At 47.3% G+C, this 14,659-nt stretch overlaps 1 protein-coding gene across 1 annotated transcript in view; it reads left to right on the top strand.

Annotated features, from left to right (window-relative positions):
• The window catches only part of LOC126519167 (multidrug resistance-associated protein 1-like), a 255,175-nt gene that overhangs the window by 65,223 nt on the left and 175,293 nt on the right, over positions 1-14,659 (top strand). The gene's annotated exons all lie outside the window — the stretch shown is intronic.

The raw sequence follows: 14,659 nt of genomic DNA, 5'->3' as shown, positions 1-14,659 counted from the left end.
TTTCAGCGTGTTGTTGTCGCAACCAGGCACACAACAAGTCTGGCCGCCGCCTCGGCACTTCGACGACATCGCGCGCAGTAGTGGCTGAGGTCACTAAGTAACCCACAGACACGTAACAGTTAATATAACGCACCTGCAACCGCCCACCACCAAAAACTACAGGAAATCTCAAACCAAACGAAGCACGCGCACGCACACACACCGCAGCTATGCGAACGCAGGACGAAGCCAAGACGGGCGGTTGGTCGGCGCTCGCTCACTTTTCCCATAATGCGTCGCGCGCCCGCTAGGTTTTCTCGCGGCGCTGCGATTTCCGAAATGGTCCATTAAGTAGTATAGGGTCCATGTTTAAAAGGCTTAGTTTCTGTAAGAGCAGCGCATGACACACCTTGTCGAATGTCTTAGCGAAATCCAAAAATATGCAGTCCGTCGTGAAGCCTGCGTCAAGGTTAGACTATAAATCGTTTGTAAATGTTAGAAGGTGTGTTTCGCAAGAGAAGTTTTTTCTAAACCCATGCCGGTGAGGAGTAAAGAAATTGTTCTCGTCAAGGAAGTTAATAAGATCTGTGTAAATTACATGTTCCATAATTTTACAAGGTACTGAGGTAAAAGAAATTGGTCTATAATTAAAAGGATCACAAGTGTCACCTGATTTGTGTATGGGAATGATTTTTCTTGTTTTCCAATCTAGCGAAAGCATGCCAGAGTTATATGATCGCGAGAATAGATATTGCAATATGATAGACGAGTATTCAACTGTGCTAATTAAGAATTTGGTGGTGATTTCATCGACACCGCAGGAAGATGTAATTTTCAAATTTTCGACTATTTTTTTTAAATTGCTGTTGCATCAAATATAATACAGTCATAGGAGGAAAGTTACAGCACTGAAGGACGGGACGTTCGTTGTTAGGTGCGGGAAACGAAAATGATTGCAGAAGCGTGCTGTTCAAGACGTCTGCGCAAAGAAAGCTGGAAACCTGACTGCCTGACTGTGACAATGCAATCTTATTTTCACGTTTCCATTTTACTACGCTCCAAAAGCGCTTCGGATTGGTTTTTAGTAGTAATGTTTTTAGTAGTAATTGGTTTAAGTAGTAATAAAAAATGTGTACTTAGTATTTTTAGCCGTAATTGAAGTTAGTGGCAGCGTTCTTATATACAAGCCAATGTGCAGGCTTTTTCGTCCGTTTAGCGTTGCGAAAAAGGCGTCTTTTCCTATTTGAACGCGTATAACAAGGAAGCAGAACTGGATTGTTTTATCTCTAGTTTTTCTTTTTTGTTCGACGCTGTCATGTTAACTGAAACTTGGTGTAAAGACGACCAGGATAACTTTCGGTTTTCATGTTATCAATCCTGCTTAAATCGGAAAAATCGGCGTGGTGGTGGAGCCTTGCTATTGATGAAGCCGAATGTAAAGTGTGAACTGCCTCCTTCTTTTTCTGTGCTATGTGATGATTTTCAAATATTGTCAGTTCGTGTAAATAAGCATGTGTTTTCTTTTTGTTACCGGCCCCCACATGGAAATGCGTCAAGTTTTTTTTATTTTACGGGCAGTTTCTCGATTTTCTTTCTGCAAATGGTTACTCTGCACGACAGCCGGCGACTTTAATACAGATATGTTAGCAAACACTAACGAACAAAGAAACATGAAAATGCTTATTACATCAAATGGTTGCGATAATGCAATCACACTACCCACCCGAATTACGAAAGACAATAAAACACTGCTAGACCTTTTTGTGACAAATTTGGATAATACAGACATCACAGCAGGAACTATATCATGTGGTATTAGCGACCATCTTCCGATATTTGTTATGCTAAAGAAGCAGAATTTAGAAGGACGCAAAAGCCGACCACCCATTTTTTTTTTCAATCTATTACTCTGTCAAATTTAGACAGCTTCAGAACTGAACTACTGGAGTCAGATTTTACATGGGTAATGGAGATAAGAAATGCCGATGAAGGCTATGAAATATTTATGAACCAGTTCCTGCAGATGCACAAGCGAAATTTTCCAATAATAACTTTTAAGCTAGGTAAAAAAATCCGCAAACCTTGGAAAACTCCAGAACTGCGCCGAAAAATCAACGAGAAAAATATGCTTTACCATCAGTTTATTAAAACAAAAGATCCTGATACCTTAAAGCAATTTGAGGCGTGCCGAAATAAATTAAGCAAGGAGGTTAAAAAAAGCAGATCTAGTTACATTTACTCCGAATTCCAGAGTTGCCTAAGAAAAGTGACCTCGTATGGAAAAAGTTGAACGAGTTTCGTGCGTTTTTAAACGCACGAAACTTTCACCTTGAATCGAGAAGTTGTCAATAAATGACTGTGAAGGTTCTGGCTGTGCCCTTGCAGATTCCTTTAATGAGTATTTACTTCATTATTCTGATCATGGTATACTTGCAGTTGTTACGATTTTATGCCCGTTAGAAATAATTCATATGCTTTTCTAAGCCCTGTAACAGAGGATCAAGTTACATCAGTTTCTTCTTCTTTAAATAATAGTTCAAGTTGCGACGCTGAAGGAATTCAGACACGTCCGGTGAAAAATGTGTTGGATGTCTTATGTCCATATTTAACTCATATTTTTAACCTTTGCCTAACAAGTGCATGCTTTCCAAAGCGAATGCAATTCGCTAAAGTAACTATGCTCTTTAAAAAGGGGGATCCTAATGATATGAATAATTACCGACCCATCTCCGTCCTACCCATATTTTCCAAAGGCTTGGAGAAGCTTATCCATTATCAGCTCTGCTCGTTCTTTGATTTACACAAACTTATTTCAGATGCTCAATATGGATTTAGGAAGAACAAATCGACCGAATTAGCTTTGCTGGAATAGAAAGAATTTATTTTGTCCGAAATTGGAAAAAAGAACTTTGTACTAGGTATTTATGTCGACTTTTCTAAAGCATTTGATTGTATTCACCACTTAACTTTGCTGAAGAAACTGGAAATTTATGGAATCCGAGCTTATTTTCTTGAACTTATCAAATCATATCTAAGTTTTCGACAGCGGTTCGTTCAAATCAAAACGTATCGTTCTGATTTAAAATCCATAGTTAAAGGTGTTCCTCAGGGCAGCATTCTTGGTCCGCTTCTTTTTAACATTTACATCAATGATCTCACTAACCTCTCTACTAAACCTAAATATGTTTTGTATGCCGACGACGCTAGTATATCTCTATCTGCTCCAGATTGCCATATCTTACACAATGACGCGAATTCTCTCCTTACCAAGCTTAAAACGTGGTCAATAGTAAACCATCTAAACATAAATGTTAAAAAGACGAAAGCTGTAATACTTAGACCTAAATCGAGGCAGCTAAATTCTCATGTAAGCTTAAGTTATGGTGGCGCACCAATAGAAATCACAAATGATATTAAAATTCTGGCTGTTACATTTTCTGAGAGCATGCTATGGGATAGTCACATTGATGCTGTTCTAACTAAGTTAGCTCGAGCAGTTGGCATTATTTCCCATTACAGATCATATCTCCCGTATCAAGTAGAGATCCTGCTTTATAATTCCCTGTTTTACTCTCATCTTAATTACTGTTTCTTGGTCTCGGGCACAACCACGTATACAAATTTGCAAAAGATCTTTATGCTTCAAAAACAAAAAAAAACTTACCAGAGTACTTTTTAATCTACCATAGAACAGTCACTCGCAAGGTCTTTTCTCCAAAGCATACATAATACCAGTATTCAATCTTTACAATTATAAGCTAGCACTTGCATTCCAGCGCGAGCTAAAATATCACCTTGAATCTCTGCATGAGTCGTCATTACTGAAAAAGTGCACTGTGTTTTACCCTACCCGTCATAAAGAGGAGTGGATTGTACCAACTCCTAGAACCAATTACACAATGGAAAAGTTATCCTTCACACTTCCAACTCTATTAAACAACTGTAAAAAATCCGGGACTGATCTACTTAAAATATCTAAACGTGAATTACGACAGCTTCACTGCACAGATTCTTAGTAACTCCACCTGTATTCCTATAATGTGTATACTTAATCCTGTGTTTATTGTACAGCTTTATACCCTCTGTACTTATTGTATAGATTGTTGTTCTATTTTTATTTCATTTATGAAATGATCCTGTTATTTTTGGCTCTGCTAAATTGCGAAGAGATTATATGTATACCTGTGCGTGTCTTTCCCTGCTTTGCTGTTGTAGCCCTCTAGAAGGGGGCTGTGGGCCTTTGTCAAGCTGCCATTTACGAGCAGCTTTTAGCCACAACATCCTCCATCATCCCGATGAAAATAAGGATTATTATTGTTATTAAGGAAGCTGTTATACCAGGGGGCTTGATTATGAGAATAAACGCGCTGGAGTGGAACATGCTGACGGATTAATTCCAAAATCTTGTTCTTGAATATACACCAATTTCTTTCAACTGATCGTTCAAAAAACTGCGGTAAGAAGTCGTCAAGAAATGAACATAGGCTTGTGTTTATGGCAAGAAAATTGGCTCTTTTGAAGTTTCTGATTGTCTTTAGTTTGCATTGATACTGCTGGGGGTATGTAAGCGTAAAGTGCAAAATGTCGTGATCACTGAGACCAGGTAAGTGAGTTATCGATGAGACGTTGTCGGGTGAAGATGTCAGCACCAGATGAAGAAGTGAGGTTGAGTGCCGAGTTATTCGCGTTGGTGAGATGACCATTTGTGAGAATCCGAAGTCAGAACAAAGTGTAATGAATTCATTACATTCAGTAGATGAGGGGTCAGAAAAAGGACTGATGTGGGACGATACGATGTTTGGAAAATTAAAGTCACCCATTAGATATATTGGCACTCCAGGATAATGTATTCTTAGCTGTTTCAAATTGGCACACAGGTCATTGCAAAATGACGGAGAAGTTGAGAGCGATCGGTAACAAACTCCTATTAGTAGCTTTTTTTTAAATTTTATTGTAAGGCAGGACCAGATGATTTCTAAATCTGAAACAGCCGGCACACAAAAACCCTCAAATCGGTCACTGATTGAAAGAAGCACACCCCCGCGTACTTTCCCGGTGCGATCGCTCCGAAAAACAGCCTATAGATTTTTGCAAAAGAGCAACTCAGAGTGGGCTATTTTAGATGTCAGCCAAGTTTCAGTTAACTCAATAATGTCGGTGTCACAATCACCAATAATGGCACGCAGTTCGTCATTTCTTGGCAGAAGACTACGCATGTTCGAGAAAAGCGCTGAGCAAGAACACAGCTGAGAACCGCCTCCCCGTTCGTTCCCCTATATTTCAATGGGAATTCGCGTCCAGAGCGAAGAGTACGAGGGCTGAGGTCGTTCTGTGCGCTATCGAAAGCTTCTATTTCAGTTACAGTATTATCAACTTCATTGTGTTTTTCCACCGAGAATGAAGTTTTCGTAATGCAACTTGAATTACCTTTTGGTGTTTTTTCCAAATTCGATCAACTTTTTGCGGCAGTGTCTTGTTGCCGGGAAGTAATCTTCGCTTACGGATATTTTCTTTTTTCATCCTTTAGCACTTGGCGCTTGGAAAGGACTAAGTCATTACTTTTGTATGTCTCAAATTTCACTATCAGTGGTCGTGCTTTCCCTGTGACAAATCGCCCGATTCTGCGCGCTCAGGCTATGTTGTTATTTGAAATATCTACTTTTAGAGTATCGGCGAAAATTTACAGCATTTTCTCTTCTGACTTAGAATGCGTTTCATCAGCGGAGTAAGGCACATCGTAGAACAACAAGTTATTCCGGGGAGCGCGGTCTTCGGCGTCGTTTAGTCTTGAGTGGAGTGCGCGCATGTGCTTTTCGGCGCGGACTACGCGATCCCGCACGTCGTCGAGATCTGTCTGCTTTTGCTCAATTGCAGAAGTTTGCTGTTCAACATTTTCTCAGGTGGCTTTTATATCTGGGGTCACGTGACAAGCTGATTCCTGTTTTTCTTTTAGGTCTGATATTGACGTAGCCATAGATATCTGTAGGGTTTCCATTCTTATAGATCGCTCGTCTAGATCCTTAACCGTTTTCAAAATTTCGTTCACAGCATTCGAAGATTGCGCTTTTTGCGAACCTGGACCGCGACCGGGATTGTTCTCAACGTCACCGCATAACAACAAAAGCAAAGAATAGAAGATATCAACCAAGGCTTTTGGGCACCGAAGCACGAAAAGGAACAGGTCATCAGATTTAGAAGAAGTGTGAGGTAATTCTGGGAACTTCCTAACCTGCACAATGAAGAAAATTAGAGGACGCTTAAGCTTCGCTTTCGCTTTCAAGAGTGGAACGCGAAAGCGCTCCCGTCGACCCGCTAAGGGGTGTAAGACAATGCGCTACCATGGCGCTACGGCGCAGCGATCACTTACGAGGCGCCCCGCACCGGACTTTTCACCCACCAATCACGCGGTGAGCGTCGAGCAACGCAGCGTTCGGCGCGGCAACGAAACGTGCGCCTGAGCAAGCGGAACGAACCAAAGAACTGGGTGTCTCGGAGGGGGAAACGATGTACGCCAGCCAAACGTCGTGATCGGCACGGGCAGAGAGATAGACAGATAGCGATCTAAAGAAAGGAAGGACGCTTCATTCTGCAACCCGTGAGGTAGCACGGCGAAGCGTCGTCAGGGGAGAGGGAGTCCGAGTCGCGACGCGCCTCGCACCGGTCCCCGCACAGCCCCGGATGGATGGATGGAAGGTAGGAGCGTCCCCTTTGAAACGGGGCGATGGCAGTTGCCACCATGCTCAGGTTTTTATTTTGCCTTTTATTTTTATCTGTGTTGTGTGTTATTGAATTTCTCGATTTTCTTTAAATACGTCTTCCTACCCTTTTAACCTTATGTCACCTCTCTGCTTTTGAGCCACCAATCCTCCAATCGCCTTTTGCTAATTTCCACCGCACCTTTATTTACATGACTATCATTATCTCTGAACCCTAGGGCCTCAGGAAGGGTGACTGTGCGTGCGTGCGTGGCACGCCACCTGTCGGGGCAGCGCCGTACATTGAGAGGAGGGGGTCTTCTGTGTTTGCCGCAAGATGGCTCTGCGTGTGCGGAAAGCGCAGAAGAAATGTCGCGGAAACGCACTTCGCTACTCGTGTAACTGCGACTGCTGTAAGTTACACGTTCATAATTACCGATATACACCGCAGTATAACTTTCTACGGTTAGTTTCTAAGGCAACACCGCATTCACTAGAGGCGCTTTTGTACCGCTTTGAAGCATCGAACTCGTGGCTGAGTGAGCTCCGGTAATAAAATTAAAAAAAAAAACTTGTGGCTGAGTGATACCGTCTCCGTCTCACACTCCGGAGACCCTGGTTCGATTCCCACCCAGCCTATCTTGCAAGTTGTTTTTTATTGATGAAGTGCCTCCCGAGATTTATCGCTCAACTGTAAAGCAACTGTGACGGCTTCTGCTGGTATCACGTCCGTTTCGGCGCCAGCTCTAAGTGTCGGGTGCTCTGTCGCTGGCAGGAAAACACGGACGCGAGCTGCTAATGGCGGCAAGTGGCTCGCTTGACCTCACAGCGAAGCGAAGCCGCCTGCTATATGTATGAGACAGAATAACGGGACGTCGTTTCCTAGTCGACACTGGCGCTGATGTAAGCGTTATCCCTGCCTCACGTCACGACCAACAACGCGCTGAAAGGACTGCGTCGTTACAAGCTGTAAACAGTTCCACAATCACCACATTTGGGCAGCGTTCGCTCACCATCGACTTATGACTGCGCCGCAAATTTCGATGGATGTTCACCGTCGCTGATGTGCGCTTCGCCATGCTTGGAGCGGACCTTCTTAACTTCGGCCTGAACGCGGACATCCGCTCACGGTGCCTTGTGGACACTACGACCAATATGACCGTGCAGGGAATCCTCGCACCTTTGTTGACCCCTGTGCAAACGGCTCCAAGCTTACAAGCATGCTCGTTTGGCTCAATTCTGTCTGATTTTCCTGAACTTAGAAGGCCCAACAACTTAGAACTACCTCTGCGACACGCAGTCACGCACCACGTCGTCACAACCGGACCTCCCCTGTTCAGCAAACCACGACGCCTCGAGGGTGACCACCTTGCCACGGCGCGCAGAGAATTTGAACATATGCTGCAAGTTGGCATCATTCGCCCATCTTCAAGCAGCTGATCATCCGCCCTGCACATGGTTCCGAAGCGTGACCCAGGTGATTGGCGCCCCTGTGATGACTATTGTGCACTGACCGCGCGCACTCTCCCTGATCGGTATCCACTTCCCCATATCCCCGACTTCGCTGCCACACTATCTGGTACGACCATATTCAGCAAGATCGACTTGGTCAAAGCTTACCACCACATTCCTGTTGAGCCATCGGACAAACCTAAGACTGCCATTGCGACACCTTTCGGCCTCTGAGTACGTCCGCATGCCTTTTGGGTTGAGGAACGCCGCCCAAACGTTCCAAAGATTCATCACTGAGGTGACCCGCGGGCTACACTTCGTCGTCGTCTGCCTCAACGACTTACTTGTGGCTAGCTCTTCACCTGCACAGCATGCCGATCATCTGCGAGTGCTTTTACACGACTCCAGGAACATGACTTGACCATTACCACAGCAAAGCGTGTTTTCGGCGTCAACAGTATCGAATTGGCCACCTCGTCACACCTAAGGAGTCCAGCCCCTGGACGGCAAAGTTCAAGCACTGCGCGAGTTTCCTCGTCCAACTTCGCTGCGAAAGTTGCGCGAGTTCCGAGGACTGCTGAACTTTCACCGTCACTTTATACCTAATGTGGCTCGTATTGTCCTACCGCTGACCGACATGCTCAAGCCAACTAAAGCACCGTCAGCCCCTCTCGAGTGCACAAGTGCAGCTGAAGCAGCATTTGAGGAAGCCAAGAATGCTCTGGCCAACGCGACAATGCTTGTGCATCCCTTACCCAATGCACCAATGCGGCTGATCACCGATGCTTCCTCCAACGCCGTTGGTGCCGCCCTTCAGCAGTTCCAGCAAGACTTGTGGTGCCCGCTAGCCTTCTTCTCCCAGAAAGTAAAGCCTGCTGTAACTCGCTACAGCACGTTCGACCGTGAACTTCTCGCCGTCTACCTCGGAATTCGCCATTTTCGCCCTCAACTGGAAGGTAGCGTATTCCACGCGCTGACCGACCATAAGCCACTGATATTCGCTTTCCGTGGAAGCCACAGTGCTTATACATCCCGGCAAATTCGGCATCTAAGTTTCATTTTGGAGTTCACCGTATACCTAAGGTACATCGAAGACCCCGTCAACGCTGCTGCCAACGCCTTCTCCCGCGTAAGTGTCGCAACATCTGATGCTGTGGACTTCGAGGCAATTGCAGAGGCACAGCGTAGTGACAATGAACTTCGCGACTTGCGCGCAAGCTCTAATACTTTCGCATTGTCTGATGTGCCGTTGCCCTTCTGCTCTGGTACAATTGTGTGCGATGTGTTTTCTGGCCGCACGTGCCCTATTGTGCCGTCCGAATATCTTCGTCAAATCTTCACTAAGCTACACGAAGCAAGCCGCCCTGGCATCCGCGCCACTCAACGCCTCATCACGTCTCGTTTTGTCTGGCCCGGCGTCAACAAAAACGTGCGCCGCTAGGCTGTGAGTGCCTGCAGGGCCAACGTAACGACGCGACACCAAATCTCGCCTTCAAACCTTCCGCTCGCCAGACTGTCGTTTTGACCACGTGCACATTGACATCGTCGGTCCACTCCCGTCATCGCGCGGAAAGCGCTACATACTCACTTGTGTGGATCGCTATACATTCTTGCCCAAGGTATTCCCGCTTCACGATATCACGGCATCCACCGTAGCCTCATATTTCGTTTCCGGATGGATCTATCGCTTCGGCTGCCCCAGTATTGTTACTACGGACCGTGGCTGTCAGTTTGAGTCCGAAACATTCAGAACACTGACACGTATCCTTGGTGTACGGCACGTCCACACAGCGCCATACCACCCCTCAGCAAATGGAATGGTCGAACGACTGCACCGACAGTTGAAGGCTGCAGTCATCACTCGCAATGACCGAACTTCATGGGTTAATAAAATAGCCTGTGGTTTAGCCAAATAAAAATAGCCTAATGAAAATAGCCTCTGGTTTAGCTCTGGTTAGCCCTAGTTGAATTGCGAAAGCACGAGCTGCATGGCTACGCTTGTGGTGTTAGCTTGTGGTTCAGCATTTGGTTTAGCTCCATTGTATAGACAAGACAAGACACACTGTTCAGGTAACGACTAGGCTAGGTAACGACTAGGCAACGTCTACGCAGCGTCTCATTCCGACGCTCTCGAGAACTCAAAGCGGTCTCTTCCGCAGTTGAAGAGTTTCTCCGGGGCGTGGCTCGACTTCTAGCCGCATCTTCGTTACGACGCTTCTCGAGTCGTGCGGCGCGTTTTTCTGGCGTCTCTTGAGCGCACTGACTCTTCCTCGCTTCGTTCTGTCATTGTTGCGTCTCTTTCGCGGTCTCCAAAACGACTAAATACACTGAGCCGAATCGCATATATATACTTGAATTAGGAAGGAACAGCGCCAACTAAGACGATCACGAGAGGGAGAACGACACAGGACAAGCGCCATCCTGCGTCGTTCTCCCTCTCGTGATCGCCTTAGTTGGCGCAGTTCCTTCCTAATTCAAGTATGCACCATCTAGCCCAAATTAATAAAACCAAGCACATATATATATACCCCCCGCGAGGCCCCGCGAGGCACCACCTCCCCTCCCCATACCCCAGCGGAGCACATCTGGTGGAGCGAGCGGCGTCGACGGCGGCGCCATCTGTTGGAGCGCGGCTGCGGCGTTTCTAGGCAACGGCGGCTCAAGGTCGTTGGTCGGTCACGGCATACGGCATGCGGTTACCTGCTTTGTGTGCCCCCAAAAGTAAAAATAAATAAAAATAAACTGGGGAAGCCCGCACCGCATATATAGTACAGCAGGCGTAAAACCAATAAAACATAAATGAACAGGGGAAGCCGATGCTATCCCAAATAAGATTAATAAAAAAGGCCAATTAGTTAAAAGAAAAAATCGGTGGGTATCGTAGAAAGAACAGGTATTTCAGCGCGCTGTGTATATATGTGCTCCGAATTCGAAAATCCCGCAAACCCCCCCCAACCACCCACCCACCGCTCCGGGCTGCCACCCACAGCACGGGCGAAGTTTATTAATTCAATGCAAGTCAAGGGCGCAAAGCGCTCTTCCTTGCGCCTGTCCCAGGGTAGGCCAGTGTCGCCTACGTGACTGGTCATGAATGCTTCTGGTCTTAGACGGCGGTCGCTCCTCGGGGTAGGCCAGGGGTAGCCAGTTGGTGTCAGCATAGGCCAGCAAGCCCGCCACACCATGCGTCGAGAACAGGCGGTCAGGCAGGTGGAGCCAATGGCTTGGGCTGCACCCAGATCAAGTCAAAAACGTAGAGTTCTCTTCGAAGCTTGATATTCGTGCAGTGTTGAGGCCGATGGCGCCGATCGCTCTTCGGGTAGGCCAGAGATAGGCAGTTGATGCCGGGCAATTAATGTCAGCATATCAGCATAGGCCAGCAAGACTGCCCCACCAGGCGTCGAGAAGAAGCGACCAGGCAGGTGGATCCGATGGCTTGGGCTCGGGTAGGCCAGAGGTAGGCAGTTGATGCCAGCATAGCCCGGGAAGAAAGTGACCCCAGGTGTCCAAAAGAGATGGCCGGGCAGGTGGAGCCGATGCCATTGGCTGCACACGTGGCTGAACATATATAATGAGACACGGCCAGAGAGCTGACAAGGAGCAAGGGATGGCCACGCAGACAAGAAGGGATATAGCCACGAAAGATAGAAGTAAGGAAGTGAGAAAAGATGAATGATGAAGCATGCAGCTAGGGCCATCTGACACGGGGAAGCCCCGCCAATGATAGGCTGAAGCAATGCATTTGACACGAGCAAACATGCAAAAGTAACGTGAAATAAAATAATGAATAGAATATAGGAATGATAGAGTGTAGTTATGAGGCGTCGGGAACTCGGAAAGGAGGAGAGGAAGGGGATACAGAAAGGACGGCGAGACGCGCTAGTTGCAGAAGTAAGGCCCGCGAGCGTCTAGAATTAAGGAGACCAGCGTATCTGTCAGGAGAGAAAGACTGCACATGGGCTTCGTCACACAGTTCTCGAACGACGTGCGCAGTGTGGGGGCAGATGGTGAGATAGTGCGGCACGTCGTCGCACACAGCGCCACACGTGCACAAGTTATAAGCGCAGAGGTTGAACCTATGAAGGTATGCTACAAAATGTCCGTGCCCGGTAAATAAGTGTCCGAGAAGTTTGTTTGGAGGAAACCAATCGGGAATAGTGTGGACACTGGGAACCCAGTGGTAGAGGTGTGTGTCGGAACCCTCTCGCTGCCAATAGCCGCTCCACTGCTTTCGCGCGATGCGATGATAGCGCGCGCGTACTGTCTTGGTGGACGCAGTCGTAGTGCGGAGCAGGCCCGTTCAAGCCGCCGACGCTGCGGCGGTGTCGACCAACTCACTATCCACAGCGCCCAGGGACGTGGTGCAGGTATATCCGTCGACCCTCGCCAGCGAGCAAGGTGAGCGCTCGTTTACGCCTCCACACTCGGGCGTCTGTGTCGCGAAGATGTGAAATGGCGGACAGTAGAGAGAGGCAGTCCGTATACACGGTAGAGTGTATAAGCGCGACTGAACGAGGACGTAGAAAGAAACAAATACACAGATACACTGCAGGCAGTCCGTATAGATGTGGACGGGAGCTCTCGCAGGCAGCGAAGCTATATACCCGAGCGCTTCGGCGAAGGCGACAGCCTCAACGCTATACGCGCTTGTGGCGTTGACTGCCCTGAATTTACGTACAGCCGTTAAGCGTCCGTTAGGGTTAAACGCAACAAAAGCCGCCCCCGCCAAGACACTCGTGAACGCGCCGTCAGTATATATATATATAAAAAGCTGAGCGGGCAGCTATTCGAGCAGCGTCTGCTGGGGTGAGGCGCGTAAACGTCTAGCGACATATTTCGCGAGGGTGGTGGGACCATCGATTAAATGGGGAGTCGATGTCGCTCGGGTGGAACGTGTCAGACCCGTGGTGGGTGATGCGACGGAGCGTAAACAGCAAGAACTCCGCGTTCAGGCGTTCTAAATCCACCGTAAGAGGCGGACAGTGGGCCAATATCTGTAGGGCCGAAGTTCTGGTTGTATGGTATGCGCCTGTTAACACCACCAACAACGACCGTTGCACCGACAGGACGCGTGTCTGAAGATGCGTCGTCGGGAAGGGCGGCCACCATACCGGCGACGCGCATGCAATCGCAGGCAGCAGAACCTGTCTATACAAACGACGTAAAAGCACTGGGCGCTGCATAAAATACATGCGCATGAAATTTAGCAATCGAGTGACCAATATCTCGGCTTCAGTCTTAAGAAAATCAACGTGGGCGTGAAAGTTCAGTTTGTCATCGAAGTCCACGCCGAAGAGTTTAATGTAATACTGATGTTTTAAAAAAGCGCCATCCAATCGGATAGACGGACGGCGGTTAGAAGTGCCAATGTGCCCATTGTTGAAAAAGACAAAGAAAGATTTGCATTGGCTGATATTGACCTTGTTTTGCCTGGCCCAATCGCAAATCAAGGTTAAGACCGATTCTGCTAAAACCTGCAATTGAAATCGCGACGAACCAGAAAGTAATACTATTGTGTCGTCAGCATAGGCCTGTATATGCACGCCCTCTGGTAGCGGGAGACTTAGTAAAGAATGGATTATCAAGTTCCATAGCAGAGGATTAAGAGGCGATCCCTGCGGACTGCTGATGGAAGGGCGAGCCGAGATGTCTCTAGTCTTACTCCGGAGGACAACCGTCCGATCGGTGAGAAATGACTGGTGGAGGCAATATAAGTTCGCCGGGCAACGGTGTTTGCGCAGGAAAAATAATACGGCAGCGTGCAGACACGTGACGCGTGTCGAAGGCGCCCGTGAAATCCAGTGAAATTCAGCCTCTACACCGTCGAATTTTTGGTGCTGTGTTCTTGTTCCCACGATCTTATTTTGGAGTGGGACTTCATTTCCGCTAATAAGGCCGTCATCGACTGTTATCGTGCTGAAGTGGAATTTCAAACGCTCGTGAACCTGAAGTTAAAGCATTTGTTGCCAAAGACGTTACAATTGCGCCACTATCTTCTGCCCTTGCCACAGTGTCATGCAACATTGTTACTGATGTCAGCGTACTTTTTATGCCATCTGCAATTTTCGCTCGTCGCAAATGTTCCCCGCTGCCTTTTGCTCTTTTGGACGTTCATGCCGGCGTCAGCACACTGCTCGTTACCAACCGATTGTCCTGTCCTCTCGCTTTGCTTCCTGGGGAGTGTGTTGGCCGTGCCCAGTGTGTCGACGCTGCTGCCGTCATAGACATGCCAACTAGTTCCATCGCCCCTCATGAGGTCGCCGGAGTGACATGTAACCCCCCGCAGGAGTGATGTTTACATAGCTACAGAGTGATGCTTACATAGTTTATAGAGTGATGTTTTACATAGCTCCATCGCCGACACGTTGACTGTTTCTCAACGCACTCAGCTTCTACGCCTTCTCGACAAGTTCGGTTCGTTTTTCGACTACCAGCATGTTCCCTTGGGCCGCACGTCAACTGTTTGTCATCGCATCGAAACAGGTACCAGTGAACCGCTGCGACAAAGACCATATCGTGTATCCGCGACAGAGCAC

Source organism: Dermacentor andersoni, chromosome 10, assembly GCF_023375885.2.
Source record: "Dermacentor andersoni chromosome 10, qqDerAnde1_hic_scaffold, whole genome shotgun sequence".
Lineage (NCBI taxonomy): Eukaryota > Metazoa > Arthropoda > Arachnida > Ixodida > Ixodidae > Dermacentor > Dermacentor andersoni.
The sequence above is the reverse complement of the archived record's forward strand: the minus strand, read 5'-3'. Positions and strand labels throughout refer to the sequence as shown.